Source organism: Sarcophilus harrisii, chromosome 5, assembly GCF_902635505.1.
Source record: "Sarcophilus harrisii chromosome 5, mSarHar1.11, whole genome shotgun sequence".
Taxonomy (NCBI): domain Eukaryota; kingdom Metazoa; phylum Chordata; class Mammalia; order Dasyuromorphia; family Dasyuridae; genus Sarcophilus; species Sarcophilus harrisii.
The window spans coordinates 45,289,264-45,315,525 of record NC_045430.1 but is presented as its reverse complement, the minus strand read 5'-3'; the positions used below and the strand labels follow the sequence as shown (position 1 = coordinate 45,315,525).

Here is a 26,262-nt window from a genome sequence, read left to right as displayed (position 1 = left end):
AATTCTGAAAGAATTAAGTAACTCTGATCAACTTAATGATGAATGGTCATTTCAGAAGCCCAATAAAGCAGAATGATGCTCATCTTTTGACAAAGAGATGATAAATTAATGTGAAAACTAAGAAATGAATTTTGGGGTATTACCAACTGTGAGGCCTTCAGCTCCAGTGTATAAGGCAAACTGCCAGTCATGTAACCTTGTGAAACTAGACTAGTCCAGTCCAATGTAGAATGAAATGCATATGAGACCCTAAAGAAAAAAGTTAGTGACTAGGTCCAAGGCCCTCAACACAAGAAGTTTAGGATGGTGACTCCTGTGCTCCAGCAATAGAGCTAAATTTTTTTTTAAAAAATGAGTGAAAATTCAAAAAAAAGCCCTGACCATAGAAAATTACTATGGCAACAGGAAAGATCAAAATGGAAACTCAGAAGAAAAAATCAGTGTCAAAATGCCTATATGTGAAGCCTATATGCGAATTGTTCTCAAGCCAAAAATATCCTTTTAGATAAACTCAAAAAAAAAAAATTAAAGTTAAGTAAGAGAGGCAGAAGAAAAATTGGAAAGAGAAATTACAATTATGCAGGAATATTATGGTTAAAAAAAGGTCAATAGCTTGGAAAAGGAAGGATAAAAATTAGTGAAGAAAACATCTCCTTAAAAAATTAGAATTGGCTAAATAAAAATACACACACACACACACACACACACACATATATATATATATATATCTCCACTACAGAAAACAGCTCATTATATATATATATATATATATATATATATATATATATATATATATCCTATTATCATCAAGCCATTGGTTGACTGAAGGTCATTTTTGTAGGTCAGATTGGCAGCCAGAGAACTTGCTGTCATGATAGTTGTCATTGTATGTATTGATTTTCATCAGTTTTGGGTTATATAGATAGATGGCTTTAGATGTATAAATAGATCGATGTATCTGCATATATAGATAGATTATATCTAACTATATATCTATATACACACATACATATGTACAAAATCTATATATGTACATATGTGTGTGTGTGTGTGTGTGTGTGTGTGTGTGTATTTATGAAGAACTTGGGGACACTAGAATCCAGGAAACCGTTTAAGATAGCCAAACTTCCCAGAACGAAAGATAAGCAAGAGCTCAAGAACCAATATATTGTGTGTCTATCTTCAGAATATGGTTTTATTGTGAGTATATTCTGTAATTGTCGATCTGAAAGACAAATTGACATTGGATTATATCCTGGTGGACACCATGGAATTATATGTGTATATTGTGTCCCATTAGCCTCCAAACTTGTTGGCCTATCCTTCATTGGGTTGACAGTGGTAGAAAATCTTTCATAATACTGCAAATATTTGCCAGATGCTTGTATGTAATGTGGATGGGGACATTATCCATCTCTGGAAGAACCAGTTGCTACTAATGATTCAAAAATAAATAAGACAGCAAAAATGACTTATTAGAAAGAAAAAATTCATATGGAATCATGGCATCATTTTGTCACTGAAAAATGTCAAAAAGAGAAGGATCCAGAAAACTATCAACAAGAACATCGAATCTTCAGATAGAAAAGAAAGTCAAGAAATAGTTGAGTTGAAATGCTGAAGCTATCAGCACCCAATGGGTAGTCAGTGCTGAAGATGAAACAAAGGAACAAAGATAATCATGGTTCCTTGAACAACCTGGGCATCTTTTTAGGAATGAGTAGCTATAAGTATAGCTTGATAATGATGATAATGAACTTTAAGAGATATTTAATGATATTAGCAGCAATAGTGTTGATGACAGTCTATAATATCACCATGATTATGAAGATTTAATATTATTGACACAAAGGAAGATTTGGAGAGGTCATCACAAAGCACACTTGATGAATCTGATGAACAATGCCAAGATGAGAAAGCAAATCACTTTGTTGTAGGACTCCAGAGGCCGATTGACATGATAAAGTGAAAGCACCAAGAGACTCAGGAGAGAACAAAATGCCAGGAGGACCACATCTTCAAAGTGAAAAATCTCATCCTCAAGAACTGCCTTCAAGATGTGATAGATGAGCTAAAAGAGCAAGAAGAATAAGAGAAGTAGCAGCTCAGCTTCTTGCAGTACAGCTGGACTTGCTTCTAAAGAAATAAGGGCAACTTGGCTGCTAGTTCACTGTGATCTTTACTCTGGCAAGAATCACACATAAAAACATTAGATGCAGCCTCTGGCCTGAGGAAAATATGGATGTGGAAATGTGATTGTTCTCACTGCATTCCTATTGATGTTGAATTCATCCCGTTCCTGTCTTTGCATTATCCTAGAAACATCTGCACTGATCAAATACTGTGGACCAGTGAAATCCCATGATTAGTGGAGTAGTCACATTTGCCTGGTCACTTAAATCCATATCTGCCATTGATTTTGACCTGTTACTTTTATAACTACTCAGTTTTCTCTTGTTCTGTGAGAGCATCAGAAAACTCGGCCACATTGTCCGAAGAGATTTGAATCTGGAGGCCTAGCAGATGTTTTGTATTTCTTTTCATCCTCTCCTACTCAAAGAAGAGCAAATCATTTACATCATGGTAGGTGCCAGGTCAGGAAAGAGCAAGGATGAATTTGCAGCAATGCCTGCTGACACCGCTAACTTGGTGAGTTGTAGAAAACCTGTAGCTTGGTGTCATCAAGACTGCCAAAGAACAATGGGTTAATCTTGGCTTCTGTGGATTAGAAAGTTCTTAGATTGAACCTATAGAAACAAAAAAACCACTTCTATGGGGGGGCGGGGAATTGTAACCTGATCCCTCTCCATCCCCGTTTGCATTTGTCATATATTTTTATTTAAAAGTCTCTCTGTTGTACTTTGTTGAAAATTTCTCAACTTGTGCTTTTTCAAATAGTTTTTGAAATCTTATCCTGAAAAATGAGTCCCCATTCCTTTAATGGGGATATTTCAGGAAGCAAAATAATATTTCCTAAACAGCAAACCTTTCAATTAGATTGGAACTTCTGTAGAAAAAGAAAAAAGGGCTCTTTCAATTAATTCCTAATGGATTAATCAGTTTTGAAATTAATCAGACAAATGCCTATTTGTTGAGTAAAGGAAGAGGAACAAATAGAAAAAGGATTTTAAAAGGCAGCTCTATTTCTGCTTTTGTCACAAAACATCTTTAGAGAAAATGGATCTGAAACTTTAATAAGTCTCATGAAAAAAATCTAAAAAAGAGGTTGATAACCTGTTTTTCTCAAACTTCCCTACTTATAGGGCTACAGGGAGGCTAGTCCTTCAACCCCAGACATGTAGACCACAATTACCAGAAGCTTTTTAAGGTTAGTGTAGAGCCTGCCAACACAGGTGTCAGGAACATAGGAGCTTCTCTACACTACATTGTGACATTGGATAACGGCCTTCATGGATCATTCTGGATGAATGAAATCCTGCTTGCATGATTGCTTGCCATGGAAGGTGATCCATGGGGATCATCTATCACTTCTGTCAACCAGCCTCACCTCTGCAAGGATGGTTCCTCACTGGCTTTATTATTATACTATAAATGAGCCCTCCTTGCTATATTCATCATATTCTCTGCTCTGTCTTGTCTTGATCAGAAGTAGAAACCTCATAAAGATTAATAAGAGAAAACTTCATTTGCATACAAGTTGTATGTATTTTTAAAAATTTTTCCCTATAACTTTAAATTATATACTCTTTGTAAGTTTCCATAAAATGTCCACTGTCGTATGTCTGACGTACCAATATGAGACAACACTTAAAGACTCAATAGTTTGAAGTTCCAATTTCCTGGAATGGAGAAAATTTATTGTACAATACAGTGTTAGGTAGCTTAGCCTTTTGCTCCTAAGGATAGAGGTAGAATACTTATGGACCTCTTTCAAATAAATCAGGAAAAAATAGGAGGTTTTGATTAAATCGCATGATAGCATTCTTCTTCCTTATACACTTTTGGTGTAGGGCCACTCTGATGCTGAATATGACCCTGTGGTGATAGAAGAGTGGAAGCTCCAAAGTCTGCTGTTGCTTCCTTTTGAAACATTTCTTTTATCTCAGTGAAAATTTGCATTAGATTGTGCTATTGTCCCCATAGAAAGATCATGATAAAGAAGCTGCTTAGGGCCCAAACACAGTGTGTCCTAGTTACTTTCTTACATCTTAGTGTGTCCCATCCATTTTTAGGATTCAAGTTGGGTCACATGCAGTCTTCTTTAAGGGAAAAGAAAGTATGTTGTTGAAATTACTGTTAATAAAGCAAAGCTTTTTCTGAAGGTGATACCTTTTCTGGAAGAACTGAACTCAAAGCCATTCCATTGACTGGTTCAACAATCTTAGAAAACAATTAAATGGGGAGGGGAGGCAAAGGCAAGATGGCAGAGACTAGATAGGTCTTTATCTGAGTTTCTCCTGATGTCCTTCAGATCAATAACAGATCAAACTTCTGAACTGGTTTTGGAGTGACAGAAGCCACAAATATTTGGAGTTTAACACATTTCTACCAGATGCAGGCATGGTGGGAGTCTGTTGATTGCAGGTGCAGTGCAGGGATCCAGGATGCTGTGTCAAACTCAAACTAGAGAATCTAGCAGGAGGCTCTTAGCCAAAATACAGCAGTTTTCATTACTTTGTTCCAGTTACAAACCAGTGTATGCAATTATAAAATGTAAATAGTGAACCTTTGAATCCCAGAATAATGCAGAACATGGCCATGCACACACAGCACTGGAACTCAGTTAGCAATCTAAAGGGGTAATCTAAAGCCCCTGTCACCTGTAGAGGAATCTTGGGAGAATTTCCCCTCTTCCCTAAGAGCAGACATTAATCTCTAAAAAAAATTGAGCAAAAACCCAAAAAGACCATAGAGAGTTTAATGGAGAAAGACATCAGACCTCAAACCCTGAGGATCCTAAAGGTAAATCATCTCTGTATATAAAGCCTCAAAGAGTGATATGAGTTGGTCCCCATCTCAAATAGCTCTCTTGGAAGAATTAAAAAAGGATCTTAAAAGAGAGTTAGGAGAAAAATGAGGAAAGGAAATGAAATCTTTGCAAGAGAGATTGGAAAAGAAAAAATATATATCTGAAGAAAACTCCTTAAGATAGATTTAGTGAATTGGAAAAAATCGTTTATCTCCTTACAAAAGAGATTTGATGAAATGGAAAAGATGTATAAATCCTTACAAAATAGATTTGATGAAATGGAAAAAGAAAACAACTTGAAAAACAGAATTTGTGAAATGGAAAAAAATGAACAAAACACCTCATTTAAAATTTCAATTGGTCAAATGCAAAAGGAGATATAAAAGTTAACTGAAGAAAATCATTCATTAAAAATTAGAATTGAACAAAGTGAAGTGAATGACTCAAGACTTCAAAAATCAGTCAAAATCCCCTCAAAAGAATGAAAAAAAAATTGAAAAAAATATAAATACCTCATTGGAAAAACAACATATCTGGAAAATAGATCTAGAAGACATAATCTAAGAATTATTAGACTTCTTGAAAACCACAATGAAAAAAAAAAACATAGACATCATCTTTCAGGAAATCATCAAGCTGCCCTGACGTCCTAGAACTTAGATAAAATAACCATTGAAAGACTTCACCAATCAACTCCTGAAAGATGCCTCAAAATGAAAACTTCAGGGAACATTGTAGTGAAATTTGAGAATTATCAGAGCAAGGAAAAAATTTTTGCAAGCAGGCAGAAGGGGAAAAAAATCAAATATCAAGGAGCCACATTCAGGATTACCCAGGACTAAGAAACTTCCACTTTATAGGAATGAAGGACCTGGAATTTGATATTCCAAAATGAATTTGAAATGAAGCCAAGAATCACCTACGCAGCAAATTTGAGTATTATCTTTCAGGAGAAAAGATGGACATTCAATCAAACATATGAATTTCATTCATTTCTGATAAAATGACCAGAGATGAACAAAAAGTTTATTTTCCAATACAAAACTGAAGAGAAGAATATAAAGGTAAAAAAGAAAGAACTCTTGAGAATATTTTTCTGATGTGGGTATACTTAGAGGGTATGGGTATAATGTATTTTATTGTGATAATATGGAAAAGAAATGAGGCAGAAAGAGGGTTCAACTGGAAGAAGATTAAACAGGAGAGGCAAAAAAACTATTACAATTGAGGGAAAGAAGGGAGGGAAATGAACATTATGTGAATATTTCTCTCATCAGATTTGTCTAAAAGAGAGAATATCAAACATATTTAAGTTCAGAGAAAACTTGTCCATCCTATAGAAAAGTAGGAGGGGAAAGTGGAAAAGTAAGGAGGAGGCTAAAAGAAGGGAGAACAGAAGTAGAAGGGAAAAAAGTATAAAAAGGGTGAAGATCTGTAGACTGAAAGGATTGTTTGAGGGAGGTAGTAGTCAGAAGCAAAACATGGAGGAGGGGAAAGAAAAAAGGAAAAAAAAAAGAAAAATATAATTTGTTGACATGAAGATGGTGGAAAATATATAGTTAGCGATTTTAACCTTGAATATGAATGGTATGAACTCTTTCATAAAATGGGAGCAGATGGAAGACTGTACTGAAAGCCTGAATCCTACAATATATTTTTTACAAGAAACACATTTAAAGCAAAGTGATACATTCAGAGTAAAGGTAATAGGCTGGAGCAGAGTCTATTATGCTTCAGCTGAAGTAATAAAAGCAGGGGTAGTAATACTGATCTCAGATAAAGCAAAAGCAAAAATAGATCTAATTAAAAGAGAAAAGGAAGTAAATTACTTCTTGCTAAAGGGTACCATAGATAATGAAGTAATATAAATACTAAATGTATATGCACCAAATGGTGTATCATCCAAATTCTTAGAGAAGTTAAGAGAACTGCAAGAATAAGACTGAAAAACTATTCTATTGAGACTTCTCAACCATTGAACCACCAAGAAAAAAGAAAGAAGTTAAGGAGATAAAGAGAATACTAGAAAATTTAGGTATAATAAATCTTTGGAAAAAATTGAATGGAGAGAGAAAGGAATACACTTTTTTCACTCAGTACATGAAACCTACCCCAAAATTGACCATGTATAAAAAACACAAAATGAAATGCAGAAAGGCAGAAATAGTAAATGCATTTTTTTCAGATCATTATGCAACAAAATTATAAAAGGCCAGGGGAAAATAGACCAAAAATTAATTGGAAACTAAATAATCTAATCCTTTTCTAAAATGCTTTTTTATTTTCAAAACATATGCATAGATAATTTTTCAACATTGACCCTTACTAAACCTTGTGTTCCAAATTTTCCCCTCCTTAACCTTTCTCCCTCTCCAAGATGGCAAGTAATTCAATATATGTTAAACATATTAAATATATGTTAAATCCAATTTATGTATAAATATTTATACAATAATCTTGCTGCACAAGAAAAATAAGATCAAAAAGAAAAAAAATGGGAAGGAAAACAAAATGCAAGCACACAACAAGAAAAAGAGTGCAATGCTATGTTGTGATTCACACTCAGTTCCCACAGTTCTCTCTCTGGGTGTAGATGGCTCTCTTCAACACAAGATTATTGGGACCACCTCAATCATTTCATTTTTGGAAATTGATCATCATATAATCTTGTTGCCATGTATAATATTCTCCTGCTTCTGCTCATTTCACTAAGTATTAGTTCATGTAAGTCAATCCAGACCTCTCTGAAATTATCCAGGTGATCATTTCTTATAGAAAAATAATATTTCAAAACATTCATAAATCATAACTTATTCAGTCATTCTCCAGCTGATGGGCATTCATTCAGTTTCCAGTTTCTTGCCAATACAAAAAAGGCTGCCACAAACATTTTTGCACATATGGGTTCCTTTCTTTCCTTTAAGATCTCTTTAAAATATAAGCCCAGTTGAAACACTGCTGGATGAAAGGGTATATGGACAATTTGATAATTTTTTGAGCACAGTTCCAAATTGCTCTCCAGAATGGCTGGATCCATTTGCAATTCCATCAACAACATCCTATTTTTTTCACATCCTCTTCAACTGCAGTCATTAACTTTTCCTGTCATCTTTGTCAAATAAAAGCTGTGTAGTGATACCTGAAGGTTGTCTTAATTTTCATTTCTCTGACTAATAGTAATTTAGAGCACTTTTTCATATGACTAGAAATGGTTCTACTTGTTTCATCTGGGAATTTTTTATTCATATCCTTTAACCATTTATCAAATGGAGAATGGTTTGAATTCTTTTAAATTTGAGTCAAATATCTCTATATTTTACATATGAGGCCTTTATCAGAACTCTTAAATGTAAAAAAAAATGTTTTCCCAATTTATTGCTTCCTTTCTCACCTTGTCTGTTTTATTTGTACAAAAATTTTTCAATATAGCATAATCCAAATTAGCTCTTGGGTATTCAGTAATGAGTTCCAGTTCTTTGGTCAGAAATTCCTTCCTTCTCCACAGATCTGAGAAGTAAACTACCCTATATTCTTCTAAATTGCTTGTATAATCATTCTTTTTATTTATTTATTTATTTATTATTATTATTTTTTTTTTATTTAATAGCCTTTTATTTACAAGATATATACAAGGGTAACTTTACAGCATTAACAATTGCCAAACCTCTTGTTCCAATTTTCCACCTCTTTACCCCTCCCTAAATGGCAGGATGACCAGTAGATGTTAAATATATAAATATATTAAAATATGACTTATATACACAATAAGTATACATGACCAAAACATTATTTTGCTGTACAAAAAGAATCAGACTCTGAATTATTGTACAATTAGCTTGTGAAGGAAATCAAAGATGCAGGTGTGCATAAATATAGGGATTGGGAATTCAATGTAATGGTTTTAGTCATCTCCAGAGTTCTTTTTCTGGGTATAGCTAGTTCAGTTCATTACTGCTCCATTAGAAATGTTTGGTTGATCTCGTGCTGAGGATGGCCTGATCCATCAGAACTGGTCATCATCTAGTATTGTTGTTGAAGTATATAATGATCTCCTGGTCCTGCTCATTTCACTTAGCATTAGTTCGTGTAAGTCTCTCCAGGCCTTTCTGAAATCATCCTGTTGGTCATTTCTTACAGAACAGTAATATTCCATAATTTTCATATACCACATTTATTCAGCCATTCTCCAACGATGGACATCCATTCAGTTTCAGTTTCTTGCCACTACAAAAGGCTGCCAAACATTCGTACATACAGGTCCCTTTCCTTCTTTATAATCTCTTTGGGATATAATCCCAGTAGTAACACTGCTGGATCAAAGGGTATGCACAGTTTGATAACTTTTTGAGCATAGTTCCAAACTACTCTCCAAAATGGTTGGATTCGTTCACAACTCCACCAACAATGAATCAATGTCCCAGTTTTCCCACATCCCTCCAACAATCATCATTATTTTTCCTGTCATCTTAGCCAATCTGACAGGTGTGTAGTAGTATCTTAAGTTGTCTTAATTTGCATTTCTCTGATTAATAATGACTTGGAGCATCTTTTCATATGACTAGAAATAGTTTCAATTTCTTCATCTGAGAAATTGTCTTTCATATCCTTGACCATTTTTCAATTAGAGAATGGCTTGATTTTTTATAAATTAGAGTTAATTCTTATATATTTTGGAAATGAGGCCTTTATCAGAACCTTTGACTGTAAAAATATTTTCCCAGTTTATTGCTTCCTTCTAATCTTGTCTGCATTAGTTTGTTTGTACAAAACTTTTCAGTTTGTATAATCGAAATTTTCTATTTTGTGATCAGTAATGATCTCTAGTTCTGCTTTGGTCATAAAAACCTTCCCTTCCACAGGTCTGAGAGGTAAACTATCCTATGTTCCTCTAATTTCTTAATAATTTCATTCTTTATGGCTAGGTCATGAACCCATTTTGACCTTATCTTGGTGTACGGTGTTAAGTATGGATCAATGCCTAGTTTCTGCCATATTAGTTTCCAATTTTCCCAGCAATTTTTATCAAACAGTAAGTTCTTATCCCAAAAGCTGGGATCTTTGGGCTTGTCAAAGACTAGGTTGCTATATTTGTTGACTGTTTTATCCCTTGAACCTAATCCATTCCACTGATCAACTTATCTATTCCTTAGAATACCAAATGGTTTTGGTAACTGCTGCTCTATAGTATAGTTTAGATCTGGTACAGCTAAACCACCATCATTTGATTTTTTTTCATTAATTCCCTTGAAATTCTTGACCTTTGTTTTTCCATAATGAACTTTGTTGTTATTTTTTCTAGGTCATTAAATAGTTTTGGGAGTCTGATTGGTATGCGCTAAATAAATAGATTAGTTTAGGTAATATTTCATCTTTATTATATTTGCTCACCCTATCCAAGAGCATTTAATATTTTTCCAATTGGTTAGATCAGACTTAATTTGTGTGAAAAGTGGTCTGTAATTTTGCTCATAAAGTTTCTGATTTTCCCTTGGGATAGATTCCTAAATATTTTATATTATCAGTAGTTACTTTAAATGGAATTTCTCTTGTAACTCTGACTGTTGGATTTTGTTAGTGATATATAAGAATGCTGATGACTTATGGGTTTATTTTATAACCAGCAACTTTGCTAAAGTTGTGGATTATTTCTAATAACTTTTTAGCAGAATCTCGGGTTCTCTAAGTATACATCATGTCATCGGCAAAGAGTGATAATTTGGCTTCCTCATTGCCTATTCTTATTCCTTTAATCTCTTTCTCAAGCTCTTATTGCTATAGCTAGCGTTTCTAATACAATGGTAAATAGTAACGGTGATAGTGGACAACCTTGTTTCCTCAGATCTTATTAGAATGGTTGCAGTTTGTCTCCATTACATATGATGCTTACTGATGGTTTTAAATAGATGCTGATTATTTTAAGGAAAGTCCATTTATTCCTATACTCTCAAGTGTTTTTTAATAGGAATGGATGTTGGATTTTATCAAATGCTTTTTCTGCATCTATTGAGATGATCATATGGTTTTTTTAATTTGGTTATTAACATGGCCAATTATATTGATAGTTTTCCTAATATTGAACCAGCCCTGCATTCCTGGTATAAATCCTACTTGATCATAGTGTATTATCTTGGAGATGATTTTCTGTAGTCTTTTGCTAATATCTTATTTTAAGATTTTAGCATCAATATTCATTAGGGAGATTGGTCTATAATTTTCTTTCTCTTGTTTTCAGCCTACCTGGTTTAGGTATCAGTACCATGTCTGTGTCATAGAAGAATTTGGTAGGACTCCTTCATTCCCTATTTTATCAAATAATTTATATAGCATTAGGGCAATTGTTCTTTAAATGTTTGGTAAAATTCACATTAACCATCTGGTCCTGGGGATTTTTTCTTAGGGAGTTGTTTAATTCCTGTTCATTTCTTTTTCTGAAATGGGACTATTCAAACAATTTACTTCTTCCTCTGTTAGTCTGAAGTCTGTTTTTGGAGGTAGTCATCCATTTCACTAGGGTTATCAAATTTATTGGCATAAAGTTGAGCAAAAATAACTCCTTATTATTTCTCTAATTTCCTCTTCATTGGTGGAAAGTTCTCCTTTCATTTTTAAGACTACTAATTTCATTTTCCTCCCTCCTTTTCTAATCAGATTTTACAAAGGCTTATCTATTTTATTGGCTTTTCATAGAACCAACTCTTAGTTTTATTAATTAGTTCAATAGTTTTTTCTTTCAATATTTTTAATTTCTCCTTTTAATTTTAGAATTTCCAATTTAGTATTTGATTGGGGGTTTTTAATTTTGGTCTTTTTTAGTTTTTTAGTTGCAAGCCCAATTCATTAATGTTTCTTTCTCTGTTTTATTCAAGTAAGCCTCTAAGGATATAAAATTCCCTCTTATTACCGCTTTGGCTGCATCCCACAAATTTTGGTATGATGTCTCATCATTGTCATTATCTTAGTGAAATTATTAATTGTATCTATATTTGCTGCTTCAAATCATTCTTTAAGATGAGATTGTTTAGTTTCCAATTACTTTTTGGTCTATTTCCCCAACTTTTGTTGAATGTAGTTTTTATTGCATCATGATCTAAAGAAAGCATTTACTATTTCTGCTTTCTTGTATTTAATTTGAGGTCTTTATGTCCTAATATTGGTCAATTTTGAATAGGTTCCATGAACTGCTGAGAAAGAAATATATTCCCTTCTATCTCCATTCAATTTTCTCCAAAGATCCAACATACCTAATTTTTCTAATATTCTATTTTCTTTAATTTCTTTCTTATTTGTTTTGTGGTTTGATTTGTCTAATTCTGAGAGTGCAAGGTTGGACTCCTACTATTACAGTTTTGTTGTCATTTCTTCTTGCACTCTTAACTTCCTCCTTAGGAAGTTGGAGTGCCATACCACTTGGTGCATATATGTTTAATATTGATATTGCTTCGTTGTTTATGTCCCTTTAGCAGGGATGTAGTTACCTTCCTTATTCTCTTTTAATTAGATCAATTTTTACTTTGTTGATCTGAGATAAGGATGGCTACCCTTTTTTGACTCACCTGAAGCATAATAGATTTTGCTCCAGCCTTTTTTTTACTTTATGCATCCCCTGCTTTAAATGTGTTTCTTGTAAACAACATATTGTAGGGTTCTGACTTTTGATCCAGTCTGCTATCTGCCTCCTCTTTGGAGAGTTCATCCCATTCAATTTAGGTTAGAATTACTAAATCTGTATTTCCTGCCATCCTAATAACCCCAGATTGTGCTTTACTTTCTTGCTTCCCCAACCCCTTCCCTTTAAACTTATGTCCCTCTTGTTCACGATACTTATCCTTTATAATCCCTCCCTCCCCTTTGAGTCTTTCCCTTCCCCCCTTTTCTCTTTTCTTTTCCTTTCCTCTCCCCCGTTTTTTGAGCGAGAGAGATTTCTAAACAAATGTCAATTACTTTTCTTTGAGCCAACTCTGATGAGAGTAAGATTCACACAATGTTCTCCCCTCTCCTAAATTCCCTCAGATTGATAGTTTCCTTAGCCTCTTTGTGGATGTGGTTTCCCTTTTTTCCCTCCTTCCCACCTTATTCTGCCATCATCCCTTTTCCATATCTACTTCCTTTTTATTATATCATCAATCCAATTTATACATGTATTCTTTTGTATATCCACAACAGAAATACAATTCTCAAGAGTTATTTTTACCTTTCTGCATCTCTTGAGTTCTATTCTTGGAGATCAAATTTTTGTTTAGTTCTGGTTTTTCTTCAGAAACAAATGAATTCCATTTGTTTCATTAAATGTCCATCTTCTTCCCTGGAAGAAAATGCTCAGCTTAGCTGGGTAGTTTATTTTTGGCTGCATCTCAAGTTCTTGTGCCTTTCGGAATATCATATTCCAGGCCCTTCTTTCCTTTAATGTAGAGGCAGCCAGATCTTAGTGATCCTTATTGGCACCTCGGTATTTAAATGGTTTTTTGGCTGCTTGTAAAATTTTTTCCTTAATCTGATAGTTCTGAAATTTTTGCCACAATATTCCTGGGGTTTTATTTTGGGTTTCTTTCAGAAGGTTTCATGAATTCTTTCAATGCCTATTTTACCTTCTGATTCTATTACATCTGGGCAGTTCTCTTTGATGATTTCTTGTAAAATAGTATCTAGGCTCTTTTTTTTCATCAAGTTTTCAGAAAGTCCAATAATCCTAGATTATCTCTCCTAGATCTATTTTCCAAGTCTGTGTTTTTGCAAGAAGATAATTCGTGGTTTTCCAGTTTGTCATTTTTTGTTTTGCTTGACTGATTCTTGTTGTCTCAATGAATCATTAGTTTCATTTTGTTCTAATTTTTAAAGAATTATTTTCTTCAATAGCTTTTTTACTTCTTTCTGTATATGTCCAATTGAGGTTTTGAATGTATTGTTTTTGGTCTGTGGAATTTTTTCCATTTCACTAATTTTTTTTTTTAGTGAATTATTTTTCTTTCAATTCACAGATCCTACTTTCTTAGAGTTCTTTATTTTTCCAAATCAAATTTTTTCCCTGCACTTCCTGAGGAATTTTTACTTTCCAATTCGTATTTCAGGAAGTTTTGCTCTCTTTAAGGCTTCTCTTTCCTTTCCCCATTTATCTTCTAACCTCTTTTGAGACTTTTAATGGCCTCTTCTATGAGAGCATTATGTAAAAGGAGGACAGTCTGATCCTTTTTGCTTGTTTGAGGTCTCTTCAGGTTTGCTGACCTGCTCTTTTTCTGCATAGAAGCTGTCGATTGTTCTTTTCATCTTTTTATTCATGTTTTAAAGCCTTTAGGGGTAGGGTCTCTAGGCAAGGGGTTACCAGCTTCCTCTGCAGAATAGGAGAATGTAAACCGATTTCCTGCCCAAGGTATGGGAGTGCTCTGTGTGAGAGTTTTCCCTTCCCCCAACAGGGAGGTGGATTCAGCACTGGACGAGCATCAAACTGCTTAGTAGGGCTGATGGATTATCGATTGCCCCAGGCTGGGAGACAAGTGGTGAAAGTGTCACCGCCCAAGGCACCCTGAGGGACTGTGGAGTTAGCGCTGACTCCCAGACCCACCACAAACCTGCCCAGTGTCCTGCCAGCAACGGCCCTGGAAGCTCCATCCAAGCCCAGCTCCCACGCGCCAGATTGGAGGCTAACCCTGCTCGCCTCCTGCCGCAGGATCCACCGCCCAGGAAAAGCCCCTTCTGTTGGGGCTGCGGCTTGTGCTGAGATCTGCCTTCACCCTCGGTTTGAGACCTCCTGAACCCTAATTTCCCCTTCTGCGGCGACTCCCCTGGCCCCGGAACCAACCTTTTGCTTTGACTGCGATTTTTTCTTCGGCCGGTGAGTTGTTCTACTTCTTATCTTTACTAATTGTAAGCAGTCAAGACTATTTTGAGGTTCATTAAATATTGATAAAGAGGGTAAGAAGAGCTTAGAAAGTCACGTGTGTCTTCTCCGCCATCTTGGCTCCGCCCCCCTGTAATATCATTCTTAATGTCTAAATCACAAACCCATTTCTACCATATCTTAGTATATGGTGTTAGATGTGTGTCAATCCTTAATTTCTGCCATTCTGGTTTCTAAATTCCCAGTAGTTTTTATTAGTGAGTTCTTATCTGAAAAACTGAAGTCTTTCAGTTTGGCAAACACTAGATTTCTATAGTTATTGACTATTTTGTCCTGTGAATCTAACCTATTCCAGTGATCGACTACTCAGTTTCTTAGCTAATACCAAATGGTGATTTTTTTTTCTTCATTATAGCTTTTTAGTTACCAGATATATGCATGGTAATTTTTACATTTCCAATTGAAAACCTTTGTTCCGATTTTTCCTTCTTCCCCTATACCCTCCACATAGATAAAAAACATGTTAAATATGTTAAAGGTATATTTAAATAAAATATATGTATATATATATATATATATATATATATATATATATATATATATATCCATACAGTTATTTTGCTGCACAAGAAGAATCGGATATTGAAATGATGTACAATTAACCTGTGAAGGAAATAAAAACTGCAAGTGGACAAAAACAGAGGGATTAAAAATGCTATGTAGTGGTTCATACTCAATTCCCAGAGTTCTTCCACTGGGTGTAGCTGGTTCTATTCATTATTGAACAAATAGAATTGATTTGGTTCATCTCATTGTTGAAGAGAGACAGCTCCATCAGAATTGATCATCATATAGTATTGTTGAAGTATATAATGATCTCTTGGTCCTACTCATGTCACTCAGCATCAGTTCATATAAGTCTCTCTAGGCCTTTCTGAAATCATGCTGCTGGTTATTTCTTACAGAACAATAATATTCCATAACATTCATATAACACAATTTATTCAGCCATTGTCCAATTGATGTGCATCCACACAGTTTCCAGTTTCTAGCCACTACAAAAAAGGGCTGCCATAAACATTTTGGCACATACAGGTCCTTTTCCCTTCTTTAAGAACTCTTTGTGATATATGTAACACTGCTGGATCAAAGGGTATGCACTATTTGATAACTTTTTGATCATAGTTCCAAATTGCTCTCCAGAATGGCTGGATGTATTCACAATTACACCAACAATTTATCAGTGTGCCTGTTTTCCCTCATCCCCTTCAACATTCCGCATTATCTTTCCCTGTCATTCTAGCCAATCTGACAGGTGTGTAGTGGTATCTCAGAGCTGTCTTAATTTGCATTTCTCTGATTAATAATGACTTTCTGAAGCATCTTTTCATATGGCTAGAAATAGATTCAATTTCTTTATCTGAGAATTATCTGTTCATATCCTTTGACCATTTATCAGTTAGAGAATAGCTTGATTTCTTATAAATTAGAGTCAATTCTCTATATATTTTGGAAATGAGGCTGTTGTTGGAACCTTTTACTATTAAAAAATGCTTTCCCCGTTTATTATTTGCCTTCTAATCTTGTCTGCATTAGTTTTGTTTGTACAAAGGCTTTTCCAGTGGAAAGTGTTTTGTAGTTTTGCTATAAACATTTTACTAATATTTTATTTAAGATTTTAGCATCAATATTCATTAGGGAGATTGGTCTGTAATTTTCTTTCTCTGTTTTCAATCTACCTGGTTTAGGTATCAGTATCATGTCTGTATCAGAAAAGCAACTTGGTAGGAGTCCTTCATTTCTTACTTGTTCAAATAGTTTATATAACATTGGAGTTAATTGTTCTTTAAATGTTTGGTAGAATTCACCATGTAAATCCATCTGAACCTGGGGATTTTTTCTTAGGGAGTTGATTAATAACTTGTTCTATTTCTTTTTCTAAAATGGGAGTATTTAAACAATTTACTTCCTCCTCTGTTAATCTGGGAAGCCTATATTTTTGAAGGTAGTCATCCATTTCATTTAGGTTATCAAATTTATTGGCATAAAATTGAGCAAATTAACTCTTAATTATTGCTCTAATTTCCTCTTCATTGGTGGAAAGTTCTTCCTTTTCATTTTTAAGACTAACAATTTGATTTTCCCCTTTCCTTTTTCTAATCAAATTTACCAAAGGCTTATCTATTTTACTGTTTTTTTCATAAAACCAACTCTTGGTTTTATTTCTTAATTCAATAGTTTTTTACTTTCTATTTTATCAATTTCTCCATTTAATTTTAGAACTTAAGGTTTAATATTTGATTGGGGGTTTTTAATTTGGTCTTTTTTTAGCTTTTTAAGTTTTTAAGCCTAATTCATTGATCTTCTCTTTATTTTATTCAAGTAAGCCTCTAGAGATATAAAATTTTCCCTTATAACTGCTTTGGCTGCATGCCACAAATTTTGATATGTTTTCTCATTTTTGTCATTCTCTTGTGTGAAATTATTAATTGCATCTTTGATTTGCAGTTTAATTCAATCATTCTTTAGGATGAGATTATTTAGTTTTTAATTACTTTTTGGTCTACCCCTACCTTTTTGATGAATGTAGTTTTTATTGAATTATAATCTGAAAAGAATACAGTTACTATTTCTGCTTTCTGCATTTAATTTTGAAGTCTTTATATATAGTCTCTCTCTCTCTCTCTCACTATATATATATATATATATATATATATATATATAGTCAATTTTTGTGTAGGTTCCATGAATTGCTGAGAATAAAGTGTACTCCTTTCTGTCTCCATTTAGTTTTCTCCAAAGATCTATCATACCTAACATTTCTAATATTCTACTTACCTCCTTAACTTCTTTCTTGTTTTGTGGTTTGATTTATCTAATTCTGAGAGTGCAAGGTTGAGATCTCCCACTACTATAGTTTTGATGTCTATTTCTTCTTGCAACATTCTTAACTTCTCCTTTAGGAAATTAGATGCTATACCATTTGGTGCATACATGTTTAGTATTGATATTGTTTCATTGTCTACGCTACCCTTTAGCAATATACAGTGCCCTTCCTTATCTCTTTTAATTAGCTCAATTTTTGTTTTTGCGTGATATGAGATAAGAATGGCTACTCCTGCTCTTTTGATTTCACCTGAAGTATAATAAATTGTGCTCTAGCCTTTTACCTTTACTCTGTATGTATTTTCCTGCTTTAAATGTGTTTCCTGTAAACAACATATTGTAGGGTTCTGGCTTTTGATCCAGTTTGCTATCTACCTGCACTTTATGAGAGAGTTCATCCCATTCCCATTTACGGTTAAAATTACTAATTCTGTATTTCCTGCCATCTTATTGTTCCCAGATTATGCTTTCCTTTTTCTTTTCCCCCCTTTCTCCCTTTCCCAGTATTAAACTTATGGGCAGCACTTGCGTCATGCAGCTCTCCCACTTTAGGATCCCTCCTACCCCTTTTGAATCCCTTCCTCTTTCTTGTATCTTCCCCTTATTACTCTTTTCCTTTTCCCTTTTCCTCTTCCACGTTTTAATGAGATGAGAGAAGTTTCTCTGTACACCAAATAAGTCACTTATTTTCTCTTTGATCCAACTCTGAGTTGGTAAGATGAGAGTAAGGTTCACACAATGTTCCTTCCTCCCCCTCTCTAAATTCCCTCAAATATGATAGGTTTCTTTTGCCTCTACGTGGGATATAGTTTCCCTCTTTTTATCTCCCCTTTTCCCTTTTTTCTGACACTATCCCCTTTCCATTTCTATTTCCCTTTTTCTTTATATTATATCAGTAAAATCAACTTCTACATGTACTCTTTATGTATATCCACAACAGAAATACAGGTCTCAGCAGTTCTTTTTACCTTTTTTGCTTCTCTTGAATCCTGTGGTTGGAGATCAAATTTTTTGTTTAAATCTGTTTTTTTTTTTTTTCCTTAGAAGCAAATGGAATTAATCTGTTTCATTAAATGTCTATCTTCTTCCATGAAGAAAATGTTCAGCTTAGCTGACTAGTTTATTCTTGTTGCATTCCAAGTTCTTTTGCCTTTTGGAATATCAGATTCCAGGCCCTTCGAAACTTTAATGAGGAGGCAGCCAGGTCTTGAGTGATCCTTATTGTGACACCTCGGTATTTGAATTGTTTATTTTTTTTCTAGTTGTTTGTAATATATATATATATATATATATATATATTTAGTCTAATAGTTCTGAAATTTGGCCACAATATTCCTTGGAGTTTTTTGCTTTTAGTGTCTTTTTCAGAAGGTGTTCAATGGATACTTTCAATGCCTATTTTACCTTCTGATTCTCATGCATCTGGCTAGTTCTCTTTGATGATTAAATGTAAAATAGTATTTAGTCTCTTTTTTTATCATAATTTTCAGGAATTCCAATAATCCTCAGATTATCTCTTCTAGATCTATTTTCCAAGTCTGTTGTTTTTCCAAATAGATATCTGACATTTTTTTTCTTTCTTTTTTTCTTTTTTTTTTTTTTTTTGGTTTTGTTTGACTATTTCTTGATGTCTCAATGAAGCACTCATTTCTATTTGTTCAGTTCTGATTTTTAATGAATTATTTTTTTCATTAACTTTTTTATTTCTTTTTTGTATAAGTCTAATTGAGTTTTTAAATGAGTTGTTTTGCTCTATGGAAATTTTTTCCATCTCACTAATTTTTTTAACTGAATTATTTTCTTTTTCCAGTTCACAAATCCTACTTTCTTGAGAGTTCTTTTTCTTTTCTAATTCACAAATTCTGTTTCCCTGCACCTCCTGGGAGGTCTTTCCTTTTCCAATTCACATTTCAGGAAGTTGTTTTATTTTTCCACTTTATCAAATTTTTCTTTAAGTGATATGTCTTCTCCATACTGTCTTTCAGAGCTTCTCTTTCCTGTCCCCATTTTTCTTCTAGCTCTCTTTTAAGATCTTTTATAATTTCTTCTAGGAGAGCCTTGTATGCTGGGGATCAGGTTACGTTACCCTTTGGGTTTTTGTTTGGAGATGGTCTGCTATTAGTTTCCTCAGGGTTGAAAACCTACTCTCTTTCTGTATAGAAGCTATGGATGGTTAGGTTATGCTTGGCTTTTTTACTTATTTTTTTTTAAAGCCCTTAGGGTTTGCCTTCAGGGCAAGGAGGTTACCAGCTTCCTCTGCAGAGCAGGGATAGATATATGGATAGTAGCTGTCCTGCAAGTGGGCTACTAAGAGCATCTCAGCTCTGGGAATGCTCTGGGAAGAGCCCTGCACTGGAAGTGTTTCTGCCCTGGGAAGGACAGCTGAGAGGTCTGGCTCTCACTTCCAGTGCGGAAGTGTCTCCATCCTGGGATGAGCCTGGCTGTGCAGATCTTCTGCTGCCCTGGGACTAGTGATCAGCAAAGTCTTACTGACCCAGGCAGAACCCCTCTGTGCTGATCAGATCAGTGACTGCCCTGGGACAAGCCCTACACTGGAAGTGTCTCTGCTCTGGGAAGTGCAACTGCACTGCTGAAGTTCTATTGCCCTATTCTATTGCTTCTGCTGTGCAGAACTGTGACTGCCCTGGCAAAAGTCCTGCTCTGCAGAATGTGGCTACACCGCTGTGCTGTGGTCTGTGCTGAGTCACTTCCAGTGTTGGGTGGGTGTAGCCAGATCCTGTTAGATTCTGGCATTTTTTTTTTTTTTTTATTGGAGTATACTCTACCTTTGGCTTTAACTTCTCTGCTGATCTACTGCTTTGCAACTAAAGCAGAGCAGGCAACCTGTGGTAGAGTCCTCCCTGAAAATTTTCCACCCATGGAGATCACTGGTTTGCTCAGTGTGCTACCCTCTGAGATCTACCTCCCTGTCTGTGCTGGCCTGCTCCCGCTAATAAGGACAAACCTTTTCTGGTAATCTTCCAGATTATTTTTGGCTGGTAATCTGTTGTACTCCCAGTATCCGTGGATTTTACTAGTCAAGCACTATTTCTGAGGCTGAATTTGATAATTTGTAGTGAGGGTAGAATGGAGCTCAAAATGACACCGTGTCTTTTACAACATCTTGGCTCTGCCCTGTACCAAATGATTTTGATGATTGTTGCTTTATAATATAGTTTTAGGTCTGGCACAGCTAGACCACTTTCATTGCCCTTTTTCCCCTTTAATTCCCTTGAAATTCTTGACCTTTTGTTCTTCCAGATGAAGTTTATTAATTTTTTTAGACATGTAAAACAATTTCTTGGGAATCTGAAAGGTATAGCACTGAATAAGTAGATTTATCTATGTAAGTATTGTAATTTTTATTATATTTATTATATTACATTATATTTACTCAGCCTACCCATGAGCATTTGATTAGATCTGACTTTATTTGTGTGAAAGTGTTTTGTAGTTGTGTTCATATAGCTCCTGACTTTCCCTTGGCAGATAGATTCCCAATTATTTTATACTATCAATTGTTATTTTGAATAGAAATTTTCTTTATATCTCTTGCTGCTGGACTTTGTTAGTAATGTACAAAAATGCTGATAGTTATATGGATTTATTTTGTATCCTGCAACTTTGTTGAAACTGTGAATTGTTTCTTTTAGTTTTTTTTGTTGATTGTCTAGTGTTCTCTAAGAATACCATCATATCATCTGTAAAGAGTCATAATTTGGTTTCTTTATTACCTACTCTAAATCCTTTTACCTCTTTTTCTTCTCTTATTGCCAGAGCTAACATTTCTAATACAATATTGGATAATATTGTAATGGTGAGAGTGGATAATATTGGTTCACTCCTGATCTTATTGGGAATGGTTCTATTTTGTCCTCATTACATATGATGCTTGCTAATGGTTTTAAATAGACGCTACTGATCATTATAAGGAAAAATCTATTTGTTTCTATAATCTCTAGAGGTTTTTAATAGGAATGGGTATTCTGCTTTTTTGAATCTATTGAGATTATCATATGATTTTTCTTCATTTATCTACTTTATTAGTTTTTCATAAAACCAACTCTTAGTTTTATTTATTAATTCAATAGTTTTCTTACTTTAATTGTATTCTCTCTTTTTATTTCCAGAATTTCAATTTTGTTATTTAATTGAGGGTTTTTAATTTGTTCTTTTTCTAGCTTTTTTTATTTTTAAGTCTAATTCACTGATCTTTGCTTTCTCTATTTTATGCAAGTTGTCATTTGAGATACAAAATTTCCTCTAATAAAAGCTTTGACCGCATCCCACAAATTTTGATATATTTTCTCATTATTGTCATCTTCTTTGATGAAGTAATTGATTGTGTCTATGATATGTTGTTTCCCCCATTCATTCTTCAGGATTAAATTATCTAGTTTCCAGTACTTTCCCTTTGGCCTTTTATTGAATGTGATTTTTATTATATCATGATCTGAAAAAAAAATACACTTACTATTTCTGCATTTCTGTGTTTGATTTTGATGTTTTTATACCGTAATACATGATTATTTTTGTATGGTCCCATGAACTACTGACAAAAAAGTATAATCCTCTATGTCTCCATTCAATTTTCTCCAAAGATCTGTCATACCTAATTTTTCTAAAACCTGTTTACTTCCTTAACTTCTTTCTGATTTATTTTGTGGCTTGATTTATCTAGTTCTGAGAGAGTAAAGTTGAGATCCCCCAGCTGTCTATTTCTTCTTGACGCTCTCTTAACTTCTCCTCTAGGAATTTGGATGTTATACCATTTGGTGCATCTATGTTTATTATTGATATTGCTTTATAATCTATGGTACTGTTTAGCAAAATATAGTTTCCTTTCTTATCTCTTTTAATTAGATCCATTTTTGCTTTTGCTTCATCTGAGATCAGAATGGCTATCCCTGCTTTTTTTTTTTTTTAACTTTACTTGAAGCATAATAAATTCTGCTTTAGCCTTTACTCTGTATGTATCACTCTGCTTTAAATATAAACAACATATTATAGGATTCTGGCTTTTAATCTAGTCTGATATCCAATTCTATTTCATGGGAAAATTTGTGCCATTCACATTCACATTTAAAATAACTAATTCTGTATTTCCTGCTATCTTATTTACCACAAGTTGTGCTTTTCTTTTTCCTTTCCCCTATCCTTCCTCCCCAGCATTTTGCTTCTGACCACAGCCTCCCTCAAACAGCAACCCCCTTTAGAGTCCCTCCCACTTTCTTACATCTTTTCCCCTATTACTTCTGTTTTCCCTTTTATTAGTTTTTCTGTAAAATCAAATTTGACTGATATTCTATCTTTGAGCTAAATCTGATGAGAGTAAGATTCACACAATGTTCATCCCTTTCTTCTTTCCCTCAATTATTAACAGAAGTAGAAATAAATTATTTAAATAGTCTTATATTTTACAAAAAGAAATTGAACAAGCTATTAATCAACTTGCCAAAAAAATCTCTAGGGCCAGATGAATTTATATGTGAATTCTATCAGACATTTAAAAAACAATTAATTTCAATACTGTGCAAACTCTTTGGAAAAACAGGGACATAAGGAGGCCTGCCAAATTCCTTTTATGACAGAGATATACTAAATGAGATAGGGTCAAAATAGAGAAAATAAATTATACAACAATTTCTCTAATAAATATTGATGCAAAAATCTTAAATAAAATATTATCAAAGACATTATAGCAAGTTATTGCCAGGATAATACAACATGACTAAATAGGATTTATATTAGGAATGTAGCGCTGGTTCAATATTAGGGAAGCTATTTGCATAATTGACTATGTCAATAACCAAAATAACAAAAATCATATGATTATCTCAATAGATGTAGAAAAACTCTAGAGAGTATAGGAATAAGTGGACTTTTCCTTAAAATGATTAGGAACATCTATTTAAAACTATAAGCAAGCATCATATATAATTGGGATAAACTAGAACCATTCCCAATAAGATCAGGAGTGAAACAAATTTGGCCATTATCATCATTACTATTAATTAAATAATGTATTAGAAATGTTAGCTTTTATAATAAGAGAAGAAAAAGATCTTAAAGGAATTAGAGTAGGTAATAAGGAAACCAAATTATCACTCTTTGCTGATGAGATGATGATTTACTTAGAATATTCTAGAGAATCAACTAAAAACTACAAGAAACAATTCATAACTTTAACCAAGTTTCAGGATACAAAATAAATCCACATACATCATCAGCATTTTAATACATTACCAACAAAGTCCAGCAGCAAGAGATACAAAAAGAAATTCCATCCAATCATAACTGTTGATAATACAAAATATTTGGGAATCTATCTGCTAAGGGAAAAGACAGGAACTACATGAACACAACTACAAAACACTTTCTGTGCAAATAAAGTCAGATCTAATAAATTGGAAAAATATCAAATGCTCATGGGTAGACTGAGCAAATATAATAAAAATGACAATGTTACCTAAATTAATCTACTTATTCAGTGCCATAATAATCAAACTCCCAAGAAATTACTTCACAGAGCTAGAAAAAATAATAATAAAATTCATCTAGAAAAACAAAACATCAAGAATTTCAAGGCAATTAAGGAAAAAAAATACAAATGAATGTAGTCTAGCTGTACCAGATCTAAAACCATATTAGTAGTGGCCATCAAAACCATTTGGTACTAGCTAGGAAAGATAGTAGTCAATCAGTGGAATAGATTATGTTCACAGGACTAAATGGTCAATGACTATAGTAATCTAATGTTTGACAAAACCAAAGTTCCCAGCTTTTGGAATAAGAACTCACTATTTGACAGAAACTGCTAGGATAATTAGAAATTAATATGTCAGAAAGTAGGCATTGATCCACACCTGACACTGTATAACAAGATAAGGTTGAAATGGGTTCATGATTTAGACATAAAAAATGATAATAGCAAATTAATAGAACAGAGGATAGTTTACCTGTCAGACCTGTGGAGAAAGAAGGAATGTGTAGCCAAAGAAGACCTGGAGTACATTGTTGAATACAAAATGAATAATTTTGTTTATATTAAGTTAAAAAGTTCCTGTATAAACAAAAGCAATGTAGACAAGAGTAGAGGAGAAGCAATAAACTAGGAAAACATTTTATATTCAAGGGTTCTGATAAAGGCCTCTTTTCTAAAATATATAGAAAATTAACTCAAATTTATAAGAATTAAATTCTTTCTCCAGTTAGTAAATGCTCAAAGGATATGAAAAGGTAATTTTCAGATTAAGAAATTAAAACCATTTCTAATCATATGAAACTGTGTTTTAATCACTATTGATCAGAAAAAAATGCAAATTAAGACAACTCTGAGGTGCTACTACACAGCTCTTAGGTTGGCTAAGATGATAGGAAAAGATAATGATGAATGTTGGAGGGAATGTGGGAAAACTGGGACACTAAAACATTGTTGGTGGAGTTATGAACTGATTCAGCTATTCTGCTCTGCAATTTTTAACTGTGCATACATACCCTTTGATCCAGCCATGTTTCTACTGGACATTTCTGTGATCAATAGTGATTTAGAGCATCTTTTCATATGATTAGAAATGGTTTTAATTTCTTCCTCTGAAAATTGTCTGTTCATATCCTTTGATCATTTATCAATTGGAATATGTAGAGTCAACATTTCTTGTACAATGTGGAATAATTCTGGTTATAACGGGCATCCTTGTTTCACCCCTGATCTTATTGGGAATGCATCTGCTTTTTCTCCATTACAAATGATGCTTGCTGTAGATTTTAGATAGATACTACTTATTATTTTAAGGAACTTTCCCTTTTTCACTATGCTCTCTAGTATTTTTAATAGTGTGCTGTATTTTGTCAAAAGCTTTTCTTGCATCTGTTGAGAAGATTATAATATGATTTCTCTTGATTTTGTCATTGTTATGGTCAAATATGGCTATAGTTTTCCTGATACTGAATCATTCCTGCATTTTTGGCATAAATCTCACTTGGTCATAGTACATTATCCTGCTGATAAGTTGCTGTAATCTCTTTGCTAATATTTTATTTAAAATTTTTGCATCAATAGTCATTAGTGAGATTTATATATCATTCTTTAAAATTCAAATGATATTAAGAAAAAAATACCACTCAATAGAAAAAGCAGGCAATGTATACAAATTGCTTCTTAAACCTTAAAGTACAATATGAATGTACCTATGAAAAAAGGTCCATTTCATGTCGGTTCACATTCAGCAAAGTATATATTAATGAATAGACTGAAATCTCATTAAGAATAGTAAGAGCTACTTTTTATTGTGGGTTTTGAAAACAAAGTTTGAGATTCAACTAATTTCAGAAGAATTGAGTTTGAATGATAAATGTGAAATAGAGTCAATGACACAACAATAACCCATAAATCCTTTGCAAATCTAGGTTTTCAACTTTGATGCCTGTCTCAAAATCTAACCTTTCCTGAGAGAATTGTTATTTACTTTTATTTTCTTTGCTGTCAAACTTGTCTTCTTTCGGTTTTTCCCAGAAGAAGCCTAGGTGATATGGGAAGTCTTCTACATTAGTCCCACTATTTCTCAATATGTAACCCCCTGAATACCCAACTTGGTTTCAATCATAAGATTCT

At 33.7% G+C, this 26,262-nt stretch overlaps 1 pseudogene; it reads left to right on the top strand.

Annotated features, from left to right (window-relative positions):
- Positions 1-1,074: 1,074 nt before the first annotated feature.
- Positions 1,075-2,101, top strand: LOC100930632 (annotated as a pseudogene).
- The last annotated feature ends 24,161 nt before the right edge of the window (positions 2,102-26,262 follow it).